Consider the following 12850-nt stretch of genomic DNA (forward strand, 5'->3'; position numbering starts at 1 on the left):
TAAAAATAATTACGCACATATTAAATATCTCTCAGAGTCTATTTTTAGAATTAGTCTATAATCGATCACCAAATATCTAGAAGATAGGAGAAGTTTTTCCATTAAGACATGTGTCCATCGAGAATTAATCTCTACTCTATTACTATAATAAATATATCATCCTCTAACTAACTAGACATCCCATAGAAACTAAAATCCTCCACCACAAACCTCTAAAACAATGCTTATGATGAAATTTATCAACTAAAGTTTTTGGCATGTGGATAGATTCCAATTTCTCCTAAAGTTCTACAATAGTAGTCTTTTTTACTTCTCTCGTGATGCCATTTGATAAACATAACTTGAAAGAGGTCATGCATTTTTTTCATCTAAGATTTTCATTTTACTCTTCAATCATATAGTCAAACATTTTGTATTTCCTTCCCACTTGCTTTGTACCAAGATAACTTGCATCTCAACTCTCCATAAAGTTGTTGGGACACTTTGAAACTAGAGGAGGGGTGAATAGCTTACTCGCTTCGAATGAAGATGATTTACAACGGAATACTTGAAGTGAGCTCCTCTAATGCTACCAAGATGAATTTACTTGGTATCCACCTCAAACGAGATGACTAATCCCATGATCCGACCATCTCTCATACATCCACTACGAAAACACTACTTCTTGGAAACAATTAGAAGGTGGAGAAGCCTCGTACAAACTCACACACAAAGAAAAATACTAGAAGAGAAAAATACAAGCTAATACAAATGAAATTTTACAAGATTTACAATGATGAAACCTTAACATGCTCTCTTCCTGCTTGTATACACCTCTTGATCAACTTAGAAGTGCAGCAACACTTCTCTCTAAGTTTTCAAGAATCTGGTGTGTGTCGATGAGAAATGTGGATGAGAGAGTTCTTGAAACAGTGTTGAGCAATACTTTTTTCTAGGGCTCTTTAGGCACCTTAATCGATTAAGAATCTCCTTAATCGACTACCGCAATCACCACGTCAGCAACCTGCTCAGAATGACTATATTTTCGAACTTTAAGTGATTACCCTAATCACTTAAACAAGGCATAATCGATTACGCTCCCTTATATTCGATCGGGAAAGCGTCATAAGCGATTAAGTTTCCCTACTTAATCGCTTACTGCAACTTCTATTTCAAACAAAAAGCTTCTTAAGCGATTGCCTAATCGCTTAAGATGTGCCTAATCGATTAGGTACCTCTATGTGCACTCGTGAAAACTGACTTAATCGATTACCCTAAGCATGTCATAATTGATTATCCTAATCGATTATGACCCTTTCTGTTTCCTCACAAAGAGATCCTTAAGTGATCACCCTAATCTCTTAAGTCTTGCTGACTTGCTTACACTAAGCGATTCAGCAACCCTAGCTCCTAAACTCGAGTCATAGGGTTCCTTGCCCAACATTCAATCAGCCTTGATCTATTGAGACTTCCTTATGCCTAACATCCAGTCAACCTTAACTTTCTAGGAGTTCTCCACCAAGTGTCCGATCAATCCTTTGACTCACTTGGACTTTGCTCCTCGTGCCAATTGTCCAGTCAGCCTTGACCCACTTGGACTTATCGTACACTAGATGTCCGATCAACCTTGGTCCACCTGGATTTTTCTCTCTGTGCCAAGTGTCTGGTCAACTTTAACCCACTTGGACTTACTGTCTTGTGCCAAGTGTTCAATCTTCCATAACCCACTTGGACTTTCAAGCATCAAGTATCTGGTCAACTTTGACCCACTGAATTTCCACATGCTTGACTTTACTCATCAGGGCTTGTCACCACCTGATTTCACTTACCAAGATTTTCATTTGCCTAGCTTCACTCACTAAGGATTTTCACCTGGCTTCACTCACTAGGACTTTTCTTCTGTCTAGCTTCACTCACTAGGACTTTTCTTCTGTCTAGCTTCACTCACTAGGACTTTTCACCTGGTTTCACTCACCGAGACTTTTCCCACTGTCCAGCTTCACTCACTAGGCCTTTTCAACTACTTGGCTTCACTCACCAGGACTTTTCCCCTTGCCTAACTTTACTCATTAGAACTTTCCACACCAAGTGTCTGGTCAACATTGACCACTTGGACTTACCGTCTTCTATCAACCTTCTCATTGGACTTGTCCTTACCTAACCTCTAGTTAGGACTTTCAGCCAAGTATTCAGTCAACCTGACCTACTTGACTTCTGGTCATACTTTGACCAACAATTTTCATATGGACAATTACACCTGCAATCTCTGTATATTATCAAACATCATGACTCATGCTTGAGCCAACTCAAGCTTAGTTAACTTGGTCAACCCTGACCCAAGGGAAATTGCACAAACAAAAGTGTACCAGTATTGGGAAGCTCTATAACTTCTTGGTAGAGCTGTTAGATAGGTCAATCTATGACAAGGGGGATAAGTCCATGGTGGATCAACCATGTTGACAAGGTTGGGTGGGTCGCCCCGTCATCTTGGGTGTTGAGAAATTCCTAACCTAACACAATCCAATCCAAGGTGGGTTGCATGTTAGGGGGGCCAACCCATACACAACCCATTAAATTTTTAAAAATAAAAAATAAATTTTTTTATATTTTCAACGTTTTACTTCAGAAAAATTTCATTAATCAAATATATCCAAATTCAGGTATTTTAAATGTAAATAGATATAAATGAATACTTATATTTGATGAAAAGTGTTATTTTTACTTTAAAATTATAACAAAGAAAGATAATAATTAATTGACATAAAACTTAGTTTATATACATTTCTCAACCCGTGGGCCAATCCAAGTCTTGTCACAGGCTGACCCGTGCGGATCGCGAACCTAGATGGATCAGCCAATGACAGATTAGGTTGATAAAATTATAATTCAATCTACTTAAATTGTTAAACTGAGTGGACCAAATTCAGGCCCAACTCAAATTGACAATTCTACTTATTGGAACTTTAGGGGTCCAGCCGGCTAGTAAGAGAAATATAGCAAAACATCTTTCTTCTAATATATATAGCACAGTCCAGTTGAAATTGAAACCATGCAATTGGAATATCTGGTTGTCCTATTATAGCTTTTAGTTTCTTTTATTGTACTATCACAGAATGAAATACCTCCTTAAGAACAAAAATTAAACTCCCAATGGACTAGTAAGAGAAATATGATAAAACATCTAATACGTTTAGAATATGTCCATATGAAATTGAAACCTCATGTAAATGATATTGATTTATATGTCGAGAGAACTTACTAATGTATGAAAATCTTCTCTTTGGCAACTAGTTTTATATCGTGTTCTTACTCGAGCTACATAATAAAGTATCCTTACACATGTATCAAGGAAGGTGTTTATTTTTCCTATAGGAGATTGCAACCCTTGAGATAGGTCACTAACAACCAATAATTCCAATCAAAATATACGCATCCATTAAATAATTGTACAAATCTACTGAAAGAGGAGAGTAGAAAAGAAGAGAGATCATAGAGGACTAAATGAGGAGGCTCCTTAGAAACCCTAGCTAATAAAGTGGTACTAAGAGTTAAGAAAGAGGATTTAATACTAATTATAATTTAGGATAAGAAATATTTCATTCTTCCATGAGCTTAATTTAGATTCATTATGAATATTAGTTTAGTACCGCTAATAATAATATTTAATATATAATAATAATTATTCTTATCTTAGAAATTGTCCTTTAGAGATTGAACTAGAACGATCCAAATAGAGCAACTTTTCGATCATAGCCTGAGTGATAAGTCGAGGTTGTCGCTGCCGCCGCTGCGGTCGTCGTCGTCGTCAGCCTTATCTGGCGCCCAGCGCCGAACGTCGACGTTCAAGCAGTGCGAGCCGGCGGCGTCCTTGTGGCCGAACTCGCGGCTGCGCTTGGCGAGGCTCCGTTCGAGCTTGTGCGCGTTCTGGTGTCCCCCCAGCGCCTGCGAGCTCAGGAACTTGCGGCGGCAGTAGGTGCAGGAGAAGACCCGCGCTACGGGCTCCATCGACGGCGAATTCGCCAGCAGCTCCAGGCCCAGCTCCAGGCTGAGGACTTTGCCGCCGTCGTCGTCGTCGTCCTTCCTTTTCCTCTCGAACTCCATGGCGGTGGCGGAGGCAGAGGTGGAAACGAAGCCCAGAGAGAGAGGGCGATTTATGCATGGAGAGGGTAGGGTTTGGGAAAGCTGCATGCCTCGTCAAACGATTGGTCAATCACCGACGCTGCTCGAGTACGCGTGATGCCGACGGTTTACTACTGTGAAATACAAGAGCAATGATCGAAAGCTCCTTGTCTAGTTGCACCGTTCCAATTAGAAAAGAATAACTTTATTCATATTTATTTCAATCTGATATATTGATTAATCACCTGACCCTCCAAGTAAACACAACATTTGCTGCCTAGTAGAAGGAACACTGATCTTTTGAATGAATTTCCGTGCTTATTTTTTGATTTATTTTGATGGTCAATAAAATTTTTTTATTGGACTAAATAGATCATCCCCATGATTAATAAAAAAACACACAGTTCAAAGAGCTGGATATTTATATTACACACGATAATTGCTCGATATCTAATAATAATAATAATAATAATAGTCATCCAAATTTAGACTAATTAAGATCTCCAACTTAGATTATAGGACTAAGTATGGTGGAGGATAGGCAGGGCCGGCCCTGATTTTTCAGGGCCCTTGGGCGAAAAGATAAAAGGAACCTCTATAGAAAATATATATATATATACTAACGTACAATTTAAATACAATTTAATAGAAAAATTTGAAAATTAATATATTTCATTTAAAATATGATAAACTCCATACAAAATATATTTCTCAAGATTCTTCAAAAAGTACAACACCGTACAAAATATATTTCGATGTTTCTCCAAAAAGTGTAATACCTATGAATACAAAAAAACATGTATGAAATAATCATTGAAAAATCTTTATCTTCTAGCATTTTGAGAAGTAAAATCGTCAATAAGATTTTTAAAATCAAATTTTTTCTAACATCTCATTTTCGATACATAAAATTGTCAAGTCATTTATATGCAAATCATTATCATCATCTTCTCTCAATTCTTCTTGCTCATTCATTACATGATTATGATCATCATTTTCTCTCAATTCTTCTCGTTCATTGATTGTATTACCATTTAGTTCTTCTTGATTACTCAATTGTTGTTCATTTAGTTCTTCTTAACTTTTTTCTTGTAATTCATCAATTGAATCTTCAATTGAAGAGTTAGCTTTAAAAAACTTACAAAGAATACCTTTGTGAGTTTTAATAATCTGGTCCACTCTTTATCTTTTGTTTCTTTTTTGACTCTAAGGTTAATATTTCTTTGAAAACATGTTTGTACTACCAATTTCAAGTGTAAAAATAAAACACACAAAACCAGCAATAAAGCTGATAATGAAGCAAACACAAGTAGTGAAAATAATAGTTGAAGAACAATAAAACTTGATTTATGCTTGAAGCAATCGCTATAATATATTCTATGATAATTAAAATTGAGATGATTTATTTTAAGTATTTCAAATATATAAGAAAAATCATAAAATATTGGCTCCAATACAATATTAAAAATCAATATTGAATATCGACAATAAGAAAAAAATATAGATAAGTAGATAACTTATGTTGTAAGTTTATATATTGATCAATGATGATATTGATGAAATTAAAATTTTAATTGGAGAATAAACTTTTCTAATTTAATTAGAAGAGATTCAAAGGAGAAGAAAGGAGAAAATTAGCGTTCATGATTCATACTTTACTCTTTGGAGTCTTATGACTTCTATAAACAAATTAATAAAGAAAGTTGTACAAACAATAAAATCTTGGAAAGAAAAAAAAAAATGATCATTTACCTTCATTCTTTTTTTCTTGGACCTTTATTAAAATAATCCAATAATTTTTTTGGAGGTTTTTATTAAAACAATCTAATTATATATAATATATATTATATAAATATGTCAAATTCAGGGCCCCCTAAAAATCGAGGGCCCTTGCCCGTCGCCCCCGGTGACATGTCTCAGCGCCGGCCCTGAGGATAGGGATAAGTATCTATTGCTGCTAGAGTGGTAGGAGAAGTTCTCATCTTGGGAGCTTTGGTCCAACTGAATAATGTTATTACAGCATCCTTTGGAGCTTCCACTGTGACGTGGCTCCATGAAGGAGCTCCCTCTTATGGTGAGAGGTAGTGGAAGGGGGCTCTCCTTCGGTCTACGGAACCGTTTCTTCAATTTTTGTTTTTATTTTTATTTTTATTATTAAAATGATTTTATTTTAATAAGGAAAAAATTTAAAAAATAGGTAAAATACAATAATATTGCACAACGATTAACAAATTAGCCATTGTGCACGTATAATGGCTAATTTGTTAGCCTTTCACATTAAAATTTTAATTTTTTATTTAAAAAATAATCTATAAATACATTTTCAATTCCTCATTTTTTCACTTATCCTATCATTCTCTTCACTCTTTACTTCTTTTTTTTTCCTTTTATTCTTTATTTGTATTCAAGATGGATGAAAATTTCAATACTTTTTTTTTCCTTTTATTCTTTATTTGTATTCAAGATGGATGAAAATTTCAATACTTCTTTTATAAAATCAGTTGAATTCTTCAAATGGGAAAGAAAATATATCTTCTCAAAATACTCAGATTCCTCTAAATGTCCAATATTCTTATTTTTTTTCTCTCCCACACAATATCCTCTAAATTTTTAAAATATCTCATATGCTCCACAATATCCTTCAAACTCCCAAAGTTCTCAAAAAATTTCGATGAATCCAAGTAACGCCGCCCCAGCTTCATTTGATATATATTCATCCCAAGATTGGTCAGTCATAGGTAGTCAATTTCGGATACCTTCTCTGCCTTATGTATTTTCTCCTTTTCAACAATCAGCCATGCTTTCGAATGAATCAAGAAGAACATCTATCAGCGACAAAGAATCTTTAACGCCATCATCTGTTCTATAGTAACTCAGTGGACACCACATCACAAAAAAAAACGTGAAGTTGAACCAGAGAAAGATGATTCAAAACAAAGATTTTGGTCTCTTGATGAAGACGTGGTCCTTGCAAAGTCATGGGCAACTATCAGTACTGACGCAGTCATTGGTAATGACTAGAAGGATCAAGTTTTTTGGAAACGTATAGTTGATTACTACAACAAATATCGGCCTACTGGAACTTTAACGAAAAGTTGTCAGTTGAAATTTATTTTTATATATTATTATAATTTATGTCTTTTTATAATAATTTGTATGTATCTAATATTTTGTATTTTTTGTTAATTATTAATATTATTTCATGTTATTAATTTATGAATTTAAAATTTATAAAAAATTAATTATATATAAGGTAAAATATGAAGGAAATATAAGAAATATATATAATGAATAAGTGTGGGATTCATGAAAGAGTTGTTGAAAGAATTTTTAAAAGTGGAGAGATATATGAGGTTTTTTACTTTTGATGTGATGCAAATATGGTAATGAAGGAGCTCTCCAAGAGTATCCATAACTTTATATACCCTAAGAGCATCTAAAGTGGGAGCTCTACTTATGTGACCTTGGGGAAGGAGTTCCCTCCCATAGTGGGAGGGAGTTCCTTGGATTAAAGGAACATAGAGTCATTTCTTCAATTTTTTTATTTATTTTAAATTAAAATATATTTTTTAATATTTGTAAAAACAAAAAACATAAGCAGCATCAAGTACAAGAACGTTGAATGCCTTTAACCGTTCAACAATAACTAATTTTTAGTCGTTATTCAATAGTCAAAATTAAAAAAATATATATTTTAAAAAAATCTAGAAATACATCTTCAATTCCTCATTTTTTTTTCATTCATTAGCATTCTCTTCACTCTCTACTCTTTCTTTTTCTTTTCATTCTTTATTTATATTCGAGATGGATGAAAATTTTAATACTTCTTTTACAAATCTTTTGAATTCTTTAAATACGAAAGAAAAAAATATCTTTCCAAAATACTCACATTCCTCCAAATGTCCAATATCCCCAGTTTTTCTCTCAAACACAATACCCTCTAAAATTTTAAAATATTTCATATGTTCCACAATATCCTCCAATTTTTCTTAATTCCTAAAGTTCTTAAATTTTTTTGACGAATCCAAGTAACACAGCCTCAACTCCGTTTGGTATATATCCACATCAAGATTGATCAACCATAGATAACCAATTTGGGATGCCTTCTCCTTGTATTTTATCCTACTCAACCACCAGTCATATTTTTGAATGAAATAAGAAGGGCTACTATTGACCCATCTATCCGCGATAAAGAATCTCTAATACCATCATCTGTTCTAGCAACTCAGTGGCCACCACACTCATCATAAGAAGAGTGTGCAATTGAATCGGAGAAAGGTGATTTGAAACAAAGATTTTGGTCTCTCGATGAAGATTTCACCCAGTCAATCTTGACCTACGAAGATTTCACCACTATCTAGCATCCAATCAATCTTAACCCGCCAAGACTTCACTATTGCATGTCTAACATCTGGTCAATCCTGATCTATTGTGATTTAACTATTGTCTAGTATCTAATCAACCTTGACTTGTCAGGATTTTACTATTATCAAACATTCAACCCTCCTTAATTTATTCGAACCTCTTTCATTGTTAAGTATTCAGTCAATCTTGACCTACTTGAACTTCACGTTGCCAAATATTTGATTCTCCATGACCCATTTGGATTTCGCTCTTACCAACTCCCTGTTGGACTTCCAACTATCAAGTGTCTGATCAATCATGACTCACTTAGACTTTTTACCATTAAATATTTGATCAACCTTAACACTTGACTTTTCGCTCAATCATTCATCATCAACCACCTATCTCTTGCTCAACATTGACCTAAGGTTGATTGCATCAATAGGCTCCTTCTCTAATAATCTCTCCTTCATTTGACATCTCACTCTCATTAACAAACATAATGCTCAACTATCAAGTATTTAATTAATTTTAATCTATTAGATATTTCGCTCAACAAACAAATATATTGATAAATATCAAAATCTAACTTAAGGGTGGGGAAAAAAACTAAGAATAACAATTGGACCAACATTCCTTGTATTTTTAAAGAATAGAAATATTTGTTTCTCTCCTTGAAATATTGACATGTTAAAATTCAATTTGAAATAAATGCAACTATAGTATATTCCTTTCTTGTCTTTCATTGCAAATATAGTCTTAAGATAATCATATTTAACAAGAATTGCTATATTGTAATTGTATATTCTATTAATAAAGTAATTCTTTAATTATTAATCTTAATTATTGTTTTATATTTAATTGTTCAATTATAATAAAAAAATCTTATAGTATTATTGCTTCAATAATGGATAGATTATGATATATATGAGATGAGACTAGCTATGTTATTGAATGTTCTTAGTCATAGGATTTGGAGACAGGATATAAATTTTTTTGATGCATGGTAGTCTTACGCAGTCTCATACTAATAAGTATATTGATGTCAAGAAAGTATGAAAGTGTAATATTATGGAATGACCCACTATGTTAATGATAATGCTCCAAAGACACCCCTAGGAATATTTGATGGGGTTATAAAAGATATGGTCCATTTCCAAGCAACTAAGATTTAATATAATTTTTATACAGGGTACACTTATGATGATTGAATTGTCGGTGATGCTAAATCACCAAGTTAAAAGTCATCATGCTTTCTAGATTTACTTGGTGAGTAAAATATAAGGTTGGACCGTCCATACTGAAGATTAATTAGCTTGCAAAAACTGAATATCCAGTTAAAAAAATCTCCAAAGACAATATCATTATAATTACTTCATCTTAATAAATATTATTCTTTTATTTACATTGTCAATATTTTGTGTGTGATTATGTTAGATAAAAAATTCTAAAATATAAATTGAGTAAGATGTGAAATTACACTGCTTAAAGCATAAAATCATACTATTGAATGTTCTTGATCGTAATAATTTTGAGATAAAATATAAATTTTATGGTATACGACCAGTACATACTATGGTATAGCGCAGCAATAAGAGGTACAGTGGTTTTATCAAGTAGGACTATAAATAAATTAAATGTTTATGAACAAATTTAATGTTTGGTTTAATAAAAATTTATTTATGTTCATTTAATATACACAAGATCAATTAAATAAATAATTTAACAACTCGTTAAATTAAACAAACAAGTTTAAATACATATGTGTTCAGCTCAGTAATATTCATGAATAGTGTCGGTGAACGTTCTTCATGAATCATTCATAAAACTTTTATTAATATTCTAAACAAATAATAAAATAAATAAATAAATTTGAATGATCAAACTCAATAACCAATCAAACAAGTAAAAAATTTAAACAATCAAATGTGTTTGAATTAAGAGCTCGATAACATCTTAACGAGCCAAACTTGAATTAAGCTCAACGTAAACTTGAATTGAGAATTCGATAGCATCTAAACAAATCAAATTGAAGTCAAGTCTTAAACAAAGTCAAACTCATAAAAAAAATAAAAATAAACCAAGTTTGAATAATCATTTAAAAAGTTTGATTCATTCTAAGCTCAATTCAATTTAGCTCAATTACTTTATCAAATAAACTTAAATGTCCCAAAACTCAATTCAATTTAAGTCGACTTGTTTATAATTTTATTACCAGACACTCATGATTCAATTCTGATATAAGATAATATAACGCCCGCAATGCTCGAACGGCTGGGACCGCTGAGCTGCAGTATCCAAAATCCAATCAAGTTCCGGAGATCGACACGCGTGTGGGAATAAATGGCGAAGGAGAAGAAAAGATGCGTGAGTAGCTTATCACTTTTGTCGCATGTACAATTTGTCAACAGCGTGCAGCTCCTTCAGACAAACGACACTAGCTGACTGGTATGCATGCCACAGCAAGAACACATACATGGCCTCGAAACTCCATGATTCACCTTATCAAGCAATGCAAACATCATTTGATGGAAATATATGTGATTAAGAATTAAGATCATTGATATCCCTAATTACTTCTACTCTCTTAACGTATATATATAGAGTAAACTTCATTTCTAACAATTATTGGGCACAAGAAAAATAAAGCCTTTAATTCACAAGACTAAAACTCTCAGTTTTTGTAATGCTTCATGAATGGATGAGAAATTCATAATCCCAATTAAAGGATTCAAAAGGTACTAAAACACCAATAGATTCTTCATACAAAAAATTGAATGGTATATCTGTATGTACGTGAAGGATGAAAAGACTGATCACACAGGTGCCCGATTCTGAAAGGTTCTTACTTTTCATTCATCTGATGTATAACTGGAACAAAGACACATGGAGTTTGGCCTGTTTGCATGTATGCTCTGAGCTCTCTCCTTGCTTGAGCTCAAAACTGAACTGAGAGGACTCTTCCTTTGGAAAACTGCCAAACTGTGGCTGGTCGTCCACATATGAATACACCAAGATGCTTTGATCATGTTCATGTAATCAGTAAAACATAATTGCAAGTTGGCCACTGGCAGTACTCCTGTGTGGCCACTCTGGATCATTAGGTTTTGTGGCTGCCTGCCCTATTTGCCATTTGGGTGATAGTTTGCTCACTCCTAGCTTCCATCATCTCATCTGCCTCCAGGCCAAACTTAGCCCAGGCAGCTTCATATGCCTCTTCTCCATTTAAATTATATATTTCATTCATTCAAACATGCACCTTGCAGAGGTAATCAATTAATGAACCATGCATGCATGTATATAGCTTTAAGTTGTTTTCTCTTCTCTTCTTTTCTTTTATGCATTAAAGTGACCGAAACTCTCTAAAAAGCATTCATTAATTGCCTCAGAGAGAAAAAAAGGAAATGAGAATCCAAGAAACTTCTTCAAGGAGAATTAATACTGATTAATTAGGTACAGCATTAGATCTTCCTTGGCTCCTCTATTGTCAGATTGGGAAGAGAGATGGCTTGTCCAGTTTGTCATTTTCCCAAAGTTTGTGGAACATGATCAGATTTCGTCTCTTTGATTCTATTAGAAGAGACAAGCCAACTTGAGCTGAAACAAGCAATATTTGACAATGAAATAGATGAAATAATGCATTTAAGTATATAAATTTAAACAAGGTATGACGATTATTTAAATGTTATATATGTCATAATTATTGATTATGACAATTGCTTATGGTTTTAAACTTTTAAATAATTAAAAATTATGATTAATATATAGTAGATGAAATAATTCATGTATCAAGGTATTCATTTAATTTGTCGAAATGTGGCACATCAATCAAGGCTCTCATAATGTAGTTGAACAAGTTGCCAATACATTAAAAGAGTTGAGAATTTTTTTCCATAAGTGGCAATGGATCAGTATCAATAATGGTTTGCACGTTAAAGAAAGTATATCAACAAGAGAAAAATTACAATCCTAAATTGTTCCTCTCAAAACCCATGGGTTCGACCATATTTCACATTGCTTTTACCCTACTAGAGATCCTTGAAGACAATAATAGTTAATTACAATGAGAGAATTACAAGCTTGGTTTAATTGATTGTTGTTATCTATTAAAATCAAGTGATGGAAGAGTAGGAATCCTACTTAGACTCGATCAGAGACCACACTTCATGTTTCACATGCATCACACTAGTTGCAAAAGTCATATATATTGTAGTGTTCCTCATAGTCCAGTCCATATATAAGGACACTCCAGCGAACTAGAGGGGATGATTAATTAACTTCAATTACTTCTTCAATGGTGAGTTACAAGGGAAAACACTCGAAGCAATACTAATACTAAAATTTACTTAGTATCCACCTCAACGAGGTGACTAATCCAAGAATCCACATTAAGTACACTCTCCACTAT

The sequence above is a fragment of the Zingiber officinale genome, chromosome 8B (assembly GCF_018446385.1).
Source record: "Zingiber officinale cultivar Zhangliang chromosome 8B, Zo_v1.1, whole genome shotgun sequence".
Lineage (NCBI taxonomy): Eukaryota > Viridiplantae > Streptophyta > Magnoliopsida > Zingiberales > Zingiberaceae > Zingiber > Zingiber officinale.